Below are 13,669 nucleotides of genomic sequence, written 5' to 3' on the forward strand. Positions count from 1 at the left end.
TGTTTCCTGTTATTTTTGTTGTTAGAGGTAGAATTATGTTTGTGTGGATCTCTTCTTTTGGGTTGTTGTAAGATTACTTTCCTGCTTTTTTAAAGGTGTGGTTTCCATCTATTTTTTTGTAGGGCTGGAGTTGGGCAAATATATTGTTTAAATTTGTTTTTCCATGGAATATCTTGATTTCTCCATCTATATTAATTGAGTGTTTTTCTGATCATAGTAGCCTGGGCTGGCATTTTTCTTCTCTTAGGGTCTGTATGACATCTGCCCAGTATGTTCTGCCTTAAATAATCTCTTGTGAGAAGTCTGGTGTAATTCTGACAAGTTTGCCTTTTTATGTTGCTTGAACTTTTTCCATTACTGCTTTTAATATTCTTTCTTTGTTTTGTGCATTTGGTGCTTTGACTGTAATGTGACAGGAGGAATTTCCTTTCTGGTTCTATCTCTTTGGAGTTCTGTACTATTCTTGTATGTTTATGGGCATCTCTTTCTTTAGGTTAGGGAAGTTTTCTTCTATAATTTTGTTGGAGACATTACTGGTCCTTTAAGTTTGGAGTCTTCAGTCTCTTTTATACCTATTACCCTTAGCTTTGTTCTTCTTCTCATTGTGTTCTTGCTTTCCTGGAAGTTTTGGTTTAGGAGAGCTTTTTGCATTTTACATTATCTTTGTTGATTGATCAATGTTTTCTATGGTATCTTCTGCCCCTGAGATTTTCTCTTCTATCCTCTGTATTCTGTTGGTGATGCTTGAGTCTGTGACACCTAATCTCTTTCCTAAGTGTTCTATAACCGGGGCTGTGTCCCTTTGTGATTTCTTTATTGTTTCTGGAGCATCATCAAACTCCTTAAAGAAAATTGGTTGTTTTTCCTTCTCTTGCATTCTTTTCCTTCTATTGGTTTATCTTACCCAAACTTAATATCACAGTTGGTATTTAATCGTATTATATTTTATTTTGATATATTTCTAAAATATGAATGAATAAATAACTGAATGACAAGGAAGCCAATAGGGTAAATGTTAACAACTCAATGGCCACTAATACCTGTTGAGGAAGGGAAAATCAGTTTTCTCTCATAGAGTGACAGTGGGTACATGAAACTACATAACAGACTTACATAGATTTTCTGATTTGTGCTTTTATTTAGATATAGACTGACATATTTTCAGGGTTTTTTTTTTGTTTTTATGTATGTTTGGTTTATGTTTTTGATTTCTTTTGTCTCTGTTTTATTTTATTGTTTTCATTTGTAGAGCTAGTTTTTTTTTTGAAAAAAAACTTAAAGTTGCATAGTTAAGGAGGGGGAGGTTTTTTGGAAGGACTTGGCAGATAGGAAAATATCATTAAAATTTATGTTTAAATTACACACTTGTTTTAATAGATAAAAAAAGGGTATGGAATTTCCATTCATTTAACCCATATCAATCAACACAGCCTGATTCTCTGTTTTGTTTCTTCTACTATCCTATACCCTTCAATTTCATTCCCATACATATTCTCCATATTTCTTTTTTTAATAAATTAGCAAACTCATTAAGCTCAGAACACTACCTCATAAAATACAGTTTCCTTCTCCCATTTAGAATTTGTTTAGCCTTACATCTGTGTATAGGTCTTGAGGGAAATATTTGTTTGCCCAGAGAAACATCAGTTTGGTCTTTCCTGTCATCTTCTTCAAGGAATGTTATTATTGGTTTATGTACAGCAGAGAAATCCAGAGAGTCAGTGGAATGAATTGAAACAAATAGTGAGGGGAGTGGGGAACTTGGAGAACCACTAGAAACACCCAGCCTCCAGGAATGTGAGGAGCTTCGAGGACACAATGAGGATGACATTGGCCAAAATACCTAATAGCAGGGAGATAGAATGTGAAGAAACCAATTCCAGTAGGTAGAAATGGCCCCCGATGGGGGGATGGAGCCACCCACCTATCTCAAATTTTTAACTCAGAATTGTCCTTGTCTAAAGGAAATGCAGGGACAAAAATGGAGCAGAGAGGCTCTACCAGAACCTGACTAAGACAGATGAAGATACTTACAGCCAATCACTGGGCTGAATCCAAGGACCACGATGGAAGGTAGGGAAATGGCTGAAGAAGCTGAAGACTATTCCAGCCCCCTAGGAAGAATGACAGTATCAATTAACCAGACCCCTCAGAGCTCCCAGAAACTAAACCACCAACCAAAGAGTATACATGGGTTGGTCCATGGTTCCTGCTACTCACATAGCAGAGGACTGCCTCTTCTAGAATCAGTGAGAGGGAAGGAAGACACTTGGCACTATGGAGGCTTGATGCCCTAAAGAAGGGGGAATCCTAGAAGAATAAAGCAAGTGTGTATGGAGGGGGTGAAACCGTTTTGGAGGCAAAGGTGAGCAGGTGGTGTAAAGAGTTCATGGAGAAGAGAAAATGGGAAGACTAGGAAGGGGGATAACATTTGAAATGTAAACAAAATAATTAGTAAATTAAAAATTAGAAAGTTAAGAGAAGATTTTAAGGAAGGGAATATTAATACATTATCTTGTGAAGATGGACAGATTATTTCCTTAGGTGTGATAGACCCTTGAGACAGTCCTCACCTGTGATGAGGTCTTCCCACAAATCTTCATCCAAGTTACAGAACTTCATTCTCTAACAAATAATGCTCTTAGTTTAACCAACAATGTACTTCATGTCTTGGATTTGAATTTTCCTTGTAGTTTCTCAAGTATCATAACAACTGCTTAAGTTTGATTATCTTAAAATTGAGTTCTGTAGCTACGGGAGAGAAGGCTTCTTCTCTAGAGCACACTTAAAAAATCTCTAGATTTTTTTCTGTGCATCCGAAGCTGTTCACTCTTAGCACAAAGTTAATTGTTGCCCTTTGAGATGCTAGAAGTTGATTAAATTTATCATGTAGGATATTCTCTTCCCTTTTCAAGTTATCCAGTACTCCCAGGAGCAATCAGATAGCATTGCTCTTTTCTCCAAGTTTCAAAATTTTTATACAGAATTACCAGATTTTTTGCCTGTCATAATTGATGGATCATATTAACTCAATGTTTGTAAAATAGTTCACCCAAGGGATTTTTAAAATCTCTGAGCTTCTTAGGTCTCAATAACTGTAGGTGTTAGCAAGTTGGATAAACAATTCTAGATACTTAAAATTTTCATCCTAATACTTAAATTGCTCTAGAAACAAGTTTGTCACCAAAATCTTTATTACTCATGGTTCTGTAGAGAACGAGAGCTGAGAGAATGCAACTATACAGATATAAAATGGGAATTTAATTTTAAAGTGGTGTATAGGATGTGGTCACACTAGTCTCACAATATTTGTCTACCAATGGAAAGTTCAATAATCAAGTAGTTGTTCAGTCTACAAGGCCAATTGTCTCAATCAAATGTTAGTGTGCAAAACTCCCTAAGAAATAGGCTCTAATGCCAGAGAAGGAATAGATTGGCAGTGAGACTGAGGGAAAGCAGAAATAAAAATAGTGTTCTTTTTCCATGACTTACATGTAGGCTGCCATCAGAAAGTAAACCCACAGTAAGAGTGGATATTCTCACCTCAACAGATCCAAAATGAAAGTCTATCTTCCCTCTTCAAATTATGTAATTAAGAAAAACTCCCTAGCGGGTTTACCCAACTGCATGAGTATAATTGCAGATGTGCTAGGTGATGGTCAAGAATAGATATCACACTGTTGTATTGTGAATCCAAGCTCGGATCTTAATGATTGTAGAGCAATAGATTCACACAAGAAGCCCTTTGGTGACCCCCCCTAGTTAACATTTGGGTAGCTTCACATAGAAATGTTTATGCAACTGATATTCATGATCTTTATAGATTTGTAGAAGTTGATTTAGATCTACTCATCCAAAGCATTTAAAGATAGTTATGAGGCTGGAAGGCTAAATTATTTTTTTGATATGTAGGACAATTTTGGTTAAGCCAATATTACGATTTCTCCACTTAGCATGAGATCAATAGCTCTTTTTGCTAATTTATCAGTTTATAATAATAAATTCTATTTTAAGAACAAATTATCTGAATGTATCGCTAACAAAATTGACCTAATTTCATTATAAAACCATGAAATATGTTATATTTATTTCCCACTAGTTCTATTTTTATGTTTATGGGTATATATGAATTTTTTTTTTTATTTTCACAAAACACTATGAAGTTTAGTGATCTCTTCAGGCACCCTCAAGTTACAGAAATGACAGAAACTATGATCATTAAGCCCTCAGCATTTAAAACGAATTAGATTCCTAGTGTAATGTTTTGAAGAAATTTTATGAGATTCAATCTACCATGTTTACAATAAAATCACATTGAAGAAATGAAGCACTTGGAATTATGGTTAAGGAACACAGAAAATTAATGGATATATGATACTCAGAATATTCAAGAGCTGCACTTTACCTGGGTGATTTATTCTGGTTATTTAAATTTTCATCTAGTATGACTTTCTGATTTTAAGAAAAAAATACCTCTTATCATTACAGTCATATAATTCGTTTTAAACATTGAGCATAATGCATTCATATTGAAATGCATTGTGCTTTGTATTTACAAATAGGAACCTATGGAAAATGTAAATGTAGTTTTTAGTATTCAACAACACATATAAATAAGAAATTAGGGAGGGTGGTCATCACAAATGTCTAAATAGACATAAACAGACTTTTGCATTTGAGTGTGTGTGTGTGTGTGTGTGTGTGTGTGTGTGTGTGTGTGTGTGTGTGTATAGGGATAGATTAAGGCAGTTTTGGCCCTTAGGAAAATAATATATAATGATGGAGAAGCCCTATGGGTGGCACCATTTTATTATATGTGCTGTTGTCCTGAATGAAATTAGAATAGGAGTTGAGCAGGATATCTAACTGACCCCTTGCAAAGTATAAAATGTTTCTCTCTAATTTAAGATCTTCCTGCTAAGACTTAAATTCTAACATCCTATGATGGACACTATCCTTAAACTACAAGCCAAAACATTTGCCTCTTCTTAAGTTGTTTCAGTCAGGTATTTTGTTCTAACCTTATGTATGGTAATTACACAGCATTGCAATTATTCAATAAAAAGTATTTAAACTACCCTTACCCATGCAACTACTGAATAAAATATCTTTATATCATCATTTTTACCAATTCATAAAGTATAGGAAACCAAGATTAAACTCCAGCATCTCAAACAGTAATAGAGCCTTATTAAAAGGCAGACTTCAGTGTACTTCAAATGTAACTTAGGGGATATTTACCTATTTATAAGAAACTTTAATCTACACATATATAGAAAGTATAATTAACTATAATAGTAATTACATTTTCTTATGATTAAACATTATCATTTTTACGTATAAGATCCTTTAAACTCTTCCTCCTTAATTATCTTGAAATGCCTAATTAATCACTTTGCCCATAATTGTCTCCTCCTTTCAGAGGGTTAAGATGCAGCCTCAGCTAATACTTCCACTGACAGATGAATGTGTTTAAGAAATATATGGCATATGTGATATGGTTTTATTTAGTCATAAGAATGACTGAGATCTTGTCATTTGAAACTGGATATAACTGAAAGATGTTACATTAAGAAACATTAGGCACACACAAAGAAAAGTGTTCTAAGATCTCCATCACAACCAATCCACTTTGAATAATGTTGCAATCTGGGATATTTTTTTTTTTGTAATGAGAACACTGTGATTTAATGCTTCTTGTCTAAGGATCATACCTTAAGGAATAAGGCATTGAAACATGGACAGTTAAAAACAGTTTTGCTTTAATAGGTAGCACCTAGCTCTCAGGAAAATCCCTAGCCTCCCTTAAAATCATCCATTTGAAGGATGCTTAGACATTATGGGTAGAGAAAGGAATTGCAGAAAGCACAGCACTCATTTTTCCTTTCTCTTTAAGCAACGAGAGACTTCTAAGATTGTTGTGGGGATAATATTCCATGATCTGTTATTTATGGATGGATGGCAGCGTGTTGGTTGGCAAAAGTCTTACCTATAATTTTCCCACGCTGTGAAGACATGCCAACATAAAGAAAATAAAACCACTCACAATGGACTAAGTTTGACTTCCTAATATACACAATGTTTAAAGATATAATTTAGTGCTTTGAAAGCCTAAATAAAGGCTTACTTAGAAAATTATTTATCCACAAAATAATAGTTAGATTTCAGATATGTCAGGTGTTTATCATGGATATTTTTCCACATACAAGAATGAAACATATTGCCTAGCAAATAAAATCTAGCATGTTTGTTTAGTTTGCATGTGAATGCTCTATTACCACTCAAGGTACAAAAATACATTAAAATAGGCCACTTCAAAGAAAGCTTTCTCAAAACATTTGGTTTAAAATGATATTTTAATAAAATATTCATTCCTGTGGTATTTGAATAATCTGACTCCAAAAACCTTGAAATTAGATGTAGCTTTAGGAATATGGCCTTCTTCTTTAGTTGTTAAGCAGACTAAAGAATAGTGCATCTCAAAGACTGAAAATATTTTATTTTTACTCTCATTCACCAAGATAAGAGAATTATATTTTATGTTAAACATTGGAAGAGAATCAAACTGAATAAAACAAAACTCAGCAAAACAGAATAACCCATAAACCTTTATTAATAATTACAGTAGTAACAGCAGATTAAAAACAACAAAATTTTAAAAACAATAAAATGACAATAGCCACAAAGATTGAATCTTCCCTACTTTGCCTGAATATTTCTACTTCAAGAGTTTTTAAGTGGTTGCACAACTAGAATTTAAGTAATTAGTAAATATACAAGTGTAGTTTCCACTGTCAAATGGCTGAGAAAAAATAGTATGTCTGCTACAATCAGTATTGGTATCATGAGACATCTAACATCAAGACTGTTTAATAACAATATATCACAGAGATACCCAGAAATATATGAAATAAATAAGACTTAGACATACATTTTTCCACAGGAAATTCTTTTCTTTTTTAATTTTTTTATTAGATACATTTCTTTAATTACATTTCAAATGTTATTCCCCTTCCTGGTTTCCTGTTCATAAGCCCCCATTCCCTCCCCTCCCCCATATGGGTATTCCTCCCTATACATCCCCCTTATTACCCCCTTCCACATTCCCCTACACTGGGAGTCCAATCTTGACAGGACCAAGGGCTTCCCCTTCCACTGGTGCCCCAACAAGGCCATCCTCTGCAACATATGCAGTTGGAGCCCTGGGTCAGTCCACGCATAGTCTTTTGGTAGTGGTTTAGTCCCTGGAAGCTCTGGTTGATTGACATTGTTTTTTGTGGGGTTGCAAGCTCCTTCAATTCTTTCAAATACTTCCTCTAACTCCCCCCAAGGGGGTTCTGTTCTCAGGTGTGTGGTTTGCTGCTAGAATTGACCTCTGTATTGGACATGCTCTGGATGTGTCTCTCAGGAGAGATCTATATCCGGTCCCTTTCAGCATGTATTTTTTAGCTTCATCAAACTTATTTATTTTGGTGGCTGTATATATGGGCCATATGTGGAGCAGTCTCTGAATGGCCATTCCTTGAGTTGCTGCTGTAAACTTTGCTTCCATATCCCCTCCTATGGGTATTTTCCCCCTTTTAAGAAGGAGTGGGAGCATCTGCATTTTGGTCATCCTTTTCTTGAAGTCTTCCTGTGGTCTGTGGATTGTATCTTGGGTAATTCAAGATTTTGGGCAAATATCCACTTATCAATGAGTCCATACCAAGTGTGTTTTTCTGTATTTGAGTTACCTCACACAGGATGATTCCATTCTAGTTCATTCCATTTGCCTATGAATTTCATTAAGTAGTAGTTTTTATTTATAGCTGAGTAGTACTCCACTGTGTAGATGTACCACATTTTCTGTATCCATTCCTCTGTTGAAGGGCATCTGGGTTTTTACTGCTTCTGGCTATTATAAATAAGGCTGCTATGAACATAGTGGGGCATGTGTCTTTGCTGTATGTTGGGGCATCTTTTGGGTATATGCCCAAGAGAGGTATAGCTGGGTCCTCAGGTAGTGTAATGTCCAATTATCTGAGGAACCTCAAGACTGATTTCCAGAGTGGTTGTACCAGTTTGGGATCCCACCAACAGTGGTGTGTAAACATAGCTATGCAACTACAGTAGAATCTCTGCTTATAAGATTCAGAAAACATCATAGAAGATGTGGCATCCTTTCAGCTTGTTGACCTTTTTTACTGAATAACTGTAACAGAATAACTGTACCTTGGTTATTCTATATTTTGTTATTTTTGGCTGATATCCACTTATCAGTGAGAACATACCATGCACGTCCTTTTGGGTCTGAGTTACCTCACTCAGGATGACATTTTCTAGTTCCATCCATTTGTCCTTGTTCCTAATAGCAGTAGTATTCCATTGGGTAAATAAATGGACCACATATTCTGTATCCATTCTTCTATCATGGAACATCTGGGCGGATTCCAGCTTCTGGCTATCACAAATAAGGCCACTATGAACAGAGTGGAACACGTGCCCTTTTGGCATGGTGGGGAAACTTGGGCAATATTCCCAAGAGTGTTATTTCTGTATCTTTATGTATGTCTATTTCAGATTTTCAGAGGAACCTCCAAATGATTCCCAGAGTGGTTATACCAGCAATCCCACCAGAAATGGATGAATGTTCCTCTTTCTCCACATCTTTGCCAACATGTGTTACCAATTAAGGTTTTGGTTTTAGTCATTCTGACTGCTGTAAAGTAGAATCTCAGGGTCGCTTTGATTTGCATTTCTCTGATGACTAAGGACTTTGAATATTTCTAAAAGTTCTTCTCAGCCATTTCAGATTCCTCTATTGTAAATTCTCAGTGTAGTTCTATACCCCATTTTTGACTGGACTGTTTGGTTTTTTTGATAGTAAGTTTCTTCAGTTTTTCATATATTTTGAATATTACCCCTCTATCATATGTGGGACTAGTGAAGATTTTCCCCATTCTGTAGGATGTTGATATCTTATTGAATATGTCCTTTGCCTTTCTATTTTCATGATGTCCCGCTTATCAATTCTTGATCTTGGAGTGCGAGCCATTGGAGTTCTGTTTAGGAAATTTCTACCTGTGCCAATGAGTTCAAGGTTCTTTCCCACTTTCTCTTCTATTAATTTCTTGTGTCTGGCTTTATGTTGAGGTCCTTGTTCCACTTGGACATAAGCTCTGTGCATGGTGACAAATATGGGTCTATTTTTTTAATTTTTCTGCATACAGACATCTAGTTAGACCAGCAACATTTATTGAAGATGCTTCTTTTCCGTTGTATATTTTTGACTTCTTTGTCAAAGATCAAGTGTGCGTAAGTGTGTAGTTTTACTGTTGGTCTTCCATCCTGTCCCATTGGTCTATCTGTCTGTCTCTGTACCAATACCCTGCAGTTTTTATCACTATTGCTCGGTAGTCGATCTGGAGGTTTTTAAATTTACATTTATATAGGAATATAAATCCAAAATAGTCTGATTTTCACATACTTACTTTTCCATAATGTATACAATTCTGGTGTGATGAAAGTCAATGATGAGAATTAAGTATTAAGAAACGAAAAAATTCTAAATATAACGAATGGTTATTTTTCAAATAATATGTCTATTGAAAGTTTTAACAGTATAGTCTCTAGTACTCCATGTTGGTGCTCTTTGACGTGCTGAACTGGATAAAAGAGTCCCATTGTGCATTCAGTATGAGTGCTAATAGTTTGGGATTGAAGTTCCTGATAATAAATTGAGAATTTAGTTTTTGTAAAGCTGCCTCAGATGCACAAGTATAGATTTTTTTTTGCACTATAGTACAGTCAGTTATTGTAAATGGCTGGACAAAATTCTTATGACAGGTCCAGAGATAGCTTTATGATTAATAATCTCATATTAACCATCATGATCATCATCATCTTGTTCAGAACTGAGATAGTTAGAGTTGGTCATGTAGTTATGACCATAATTTTTCAATTCAATTCATAATAGTCTAACTGAATGTTCTATAAAAGACAAGGAGACGCTGACCTCCCTGCTCTTTTCTATCAGAAAATGTCTAACAACTCACAAGTATTACAGAAACTTAATTGTAGGGAAATAATTCATTCCTTGACAGTTTTCACAGAAAGTTATTGGTCATCCTTTATTCCATACACTGTCCTCACATAAAGCTACTTTATTTCACTCTTACAACTGGAGAATAATGTCAGTGTAACGTATCATCTTATTTTTAATACAGTATTTCCTTTTAAAAGGGTATAATTTTGTAATATATTTTAAATTACAACATTAATGTCATGATTGTGACTATGTATTTGTGCTGTTGATGCTGCAGAATGAATTTAGAAAAGGAAAAGGTGCAGGGAAAATTTAAATACATCAGAGTTCTGTCCCAATTTTTTTTGTTATAGAATGTAAAATATATTCAGTATTCTGTTAATTCATGATCAATGTGTGCTTTGCATTTGTTCTTGGACCAGTTGCATGCTGAATGCTGCTGTTTCTTTTAAGCCTCTTTTGTTAAATCAGCCTCTCACCTTCCTATTCAGATCTAATCATATTTCTCTGAGAGATCTCTTTAAAATTTTTAAAGCATAAACATATACAATAACGCAAATATCAATATACTCATCATATAATGCTTTGAAATGGAAAAGACAAGGTTTGTGGCATTTTATTATTTAAAGAATATAATACAAATGGAAATTCACAATCTATAAAAAACATAATTTTAAGAACATTTTGAAAAAGTAACTGATGTAACCACTAATATATTGAACATTAGTAAGCTAAACTCTTACCTCTTTTTTAGTAGCACACACATATAAGCATGTAAACATATGTAACAAATTACAACTCTGATATGCAGTATTCACTGAATTCTGTTTTGTCCTAGTTACTACAATTATGAAATAGCTACACACACACACACACACACACACACACACAAACACACACACACAAACACACAAACACACAAACACATATAGATGTATTTATAAAAATATTGATAGATATAAAAATATATAATAAGATGTAATTTAAGCAACATTTCAAAACAGAATGAGCCAAAATATACTATTAGTAAATTCAACCAGACATTTATCGTAGAAATTATTTGTAAAATTCCATTGGAGAGAAAAGATTATTTCAAACATATGCTAAAATAAACATACCCTTTTAAAAGGGGGAATAAAGTGCTTAAAATATGGCTGAATCACTGTAGTGCGTACAAACAGCCATGGGGAAGGTTGGATACGATACCATGACTCATGTGTGTCAGCATGCTTCATGCAGACACCTGTAACTCTAATTCTGATGGATCTAACATCTTGTTCCAGCTCTGAGCACACACACAGGCTTGTACAGATCGATATACACATGTACATACAAACATTGGTGCAGTATATATATATATATATATATATATATATATATATATATATGTATTATGCCAAAGTACAAAAGAGCTATAATTTAGCATTTTTGTGAATATCTTAACAAAATATTAGTAAGTAGATTTCCCCAAGGTATAAAAATAATTATACAACAAGACAAGATTATCCCAAATGGCCCAGGTTTATCTAACTTTTAAAGATATTAGTGTAACTTATCAAATGATAAAAACTTTGTAAAACTAAAAGTAAAAATCAATTTCTCAATTTTATAAAGCATGCCACAGAAATCTCCAACTAATACCATGATTAATAGCTGAAGCTTTAATCTTTCTTAGTAAGGCTAGTTAAAATATAAAGGTGGTAATATTCTCACATTACATAAAGTTTCATATGAATAAAATAACAGTATTTGGTTGGAAAATAGTAATGGTGAGCTAAGAAAATGAACATCGAGATATTCTACGTACATATATAGAAACATTCAATGTGCCAAGATAGGTAGTTCTAAGTTGATGTATAGATTTAATAAACTTGCAATCTAACCTCATAAGTACTTTTGTTGCATTCTAATAAATATCGGATATTTTTATGTGTAGGACCTAGATCTAGGTCTCTTCTCTGAAGGATGGAGTTGGTGGGCTGATACTAAATAATGTGGATTGATTTTGATAATACAATAACCGACATAGGACAGACTGGGAATGGGTTACATGAAACAAAAGCAGAGGCTATGAAGGAAAATGTGCACATATGATCACCTGTTCTTCGACCATAAAGGAGTGATCATGCAATACAAGGTGACAATTTTTCCAATAAAAGTATTGAAACAACTTGGCATCTAAATAAACGTAAAATTATAACTACAGCGTGAGAGATGATGACAGTGAAGATGATATATAGCACATGTCATGGAGTGCCAGCAAAGCTCTGGAAAGAGGCAGGCAAGAAAATATAGGATAAGAATCCAGCTAGACACAAATTTAAACCTAATCTCGCAGGCCTCTGCCTATACTACACAGGTCTTCTGGCTTGCCTAAAAGTGCTGTGCTGGAGCGAACAGTATTGAGGGTGCCAAGAAGTGCTTGCTGACAGGCGCCTGATATAGCTGTGTCCTGAGAGGCTCTGCCAGAGCCTGACAAATACAGAGGCAGATGCTCATAGCCAACCATTGAACTGAGAATGGGGTCCACAATGGCGGAGTAAAGGATTGAAGTGGCTGAAGGGGTTTGCAACCAAGACTAAACCACCAACCCAAGAAAACACAGTGATGGACCTATGACTCCATCCACATATGTAGCAGAGGATGGCTTTGTCGGACAGCAATTGGAGGAGAGGCCCTTGGTCCTCTCAAAGCTCGATGCTCCAGTGTAGCAGAATGTCAGGGCAGAGAGGTGGGAGGGAGTAGATGGGTGGGTGAGAGAGCACCCTCATAGAAGTAGGGGGGATAGGACAGGGGGTTTCTGGAAGGGAAACTGGGAAATGGGATAACATTTAAAATGTAAATGTAAAAAATCTAATAAAAGAAAAAAGAGAAATAAAACCTCATTAACAAATAAGAATTAAATCAGGTGTGTTGTGTGCCTTTAATCAAGGTATTTAGGAGACAGAGGCAGGCAGATCTCTATGAGTTCAAGACCAGCCATATATATATAATGTGATATAGCAGTTAATTTGTTCACTGCACACAAATCAAATTAAACTCATTACTCACCAAATTATGACTTTTCCCATGGTGAAAGCATTTCAAATCCATTCTTCCAGCTGTGTTGAAATATATAATATATTCGCAATGTCTGCATCTGCTACGTTTTACGATAGGTCATTAAAACATGTTCCAACTATCCAGGTGAAGCTTCGAGATCTTCTTCATCCACAGTCCACTCCCACCACCATCCTACTGGCTGCTTCCCTGCTGTCAACATTTTGACATTCTAGAAACTGCTCATATCAGGTGCTGTTTGCATTTCTGTGCCAGCCTTATTTGACCAAGCAGAATATCCCTTAGCTTTTAGCTTTTAGGTTCATTTCCCTTAGCTTTTCTGTTTCAGCACCCTGAGAAGTTAAGATCACTTCTCAGATAGGTTCTCAGCAGCCTAGGCTTGGTGTGACCTTTTCCAGCAATATTTCCCATGATTCTCATTGGAGTTTCAGTCACCTATCATATTGACATAGATGCCATCTGTATTTGACTTAATAGTCGTTTACTATTAGTTTCACCTGCTATGTTATAGCAACTACTTCTCTACCTCTTACTAAAACACTAACGTTGTTTTCTTTAATTTATTGGTGCAACGAAGACTATAAA

Source organism: Rattus norvegicus, chromosome 11, assembly GCF_021556685.1.
Source record: "Rattus norvegicus strain SHRSP/BbbUtx chromosome 11, alternate assembly SHRSP_T2T, whole genome shotgun sequence".
Taxonomy (NCBI): domain Eukaryota; kingdom Metazoa; phylum Chordata; class Mammalia; order Rodentia; family Muridae; genus Rattus; species Rattus norvegicus.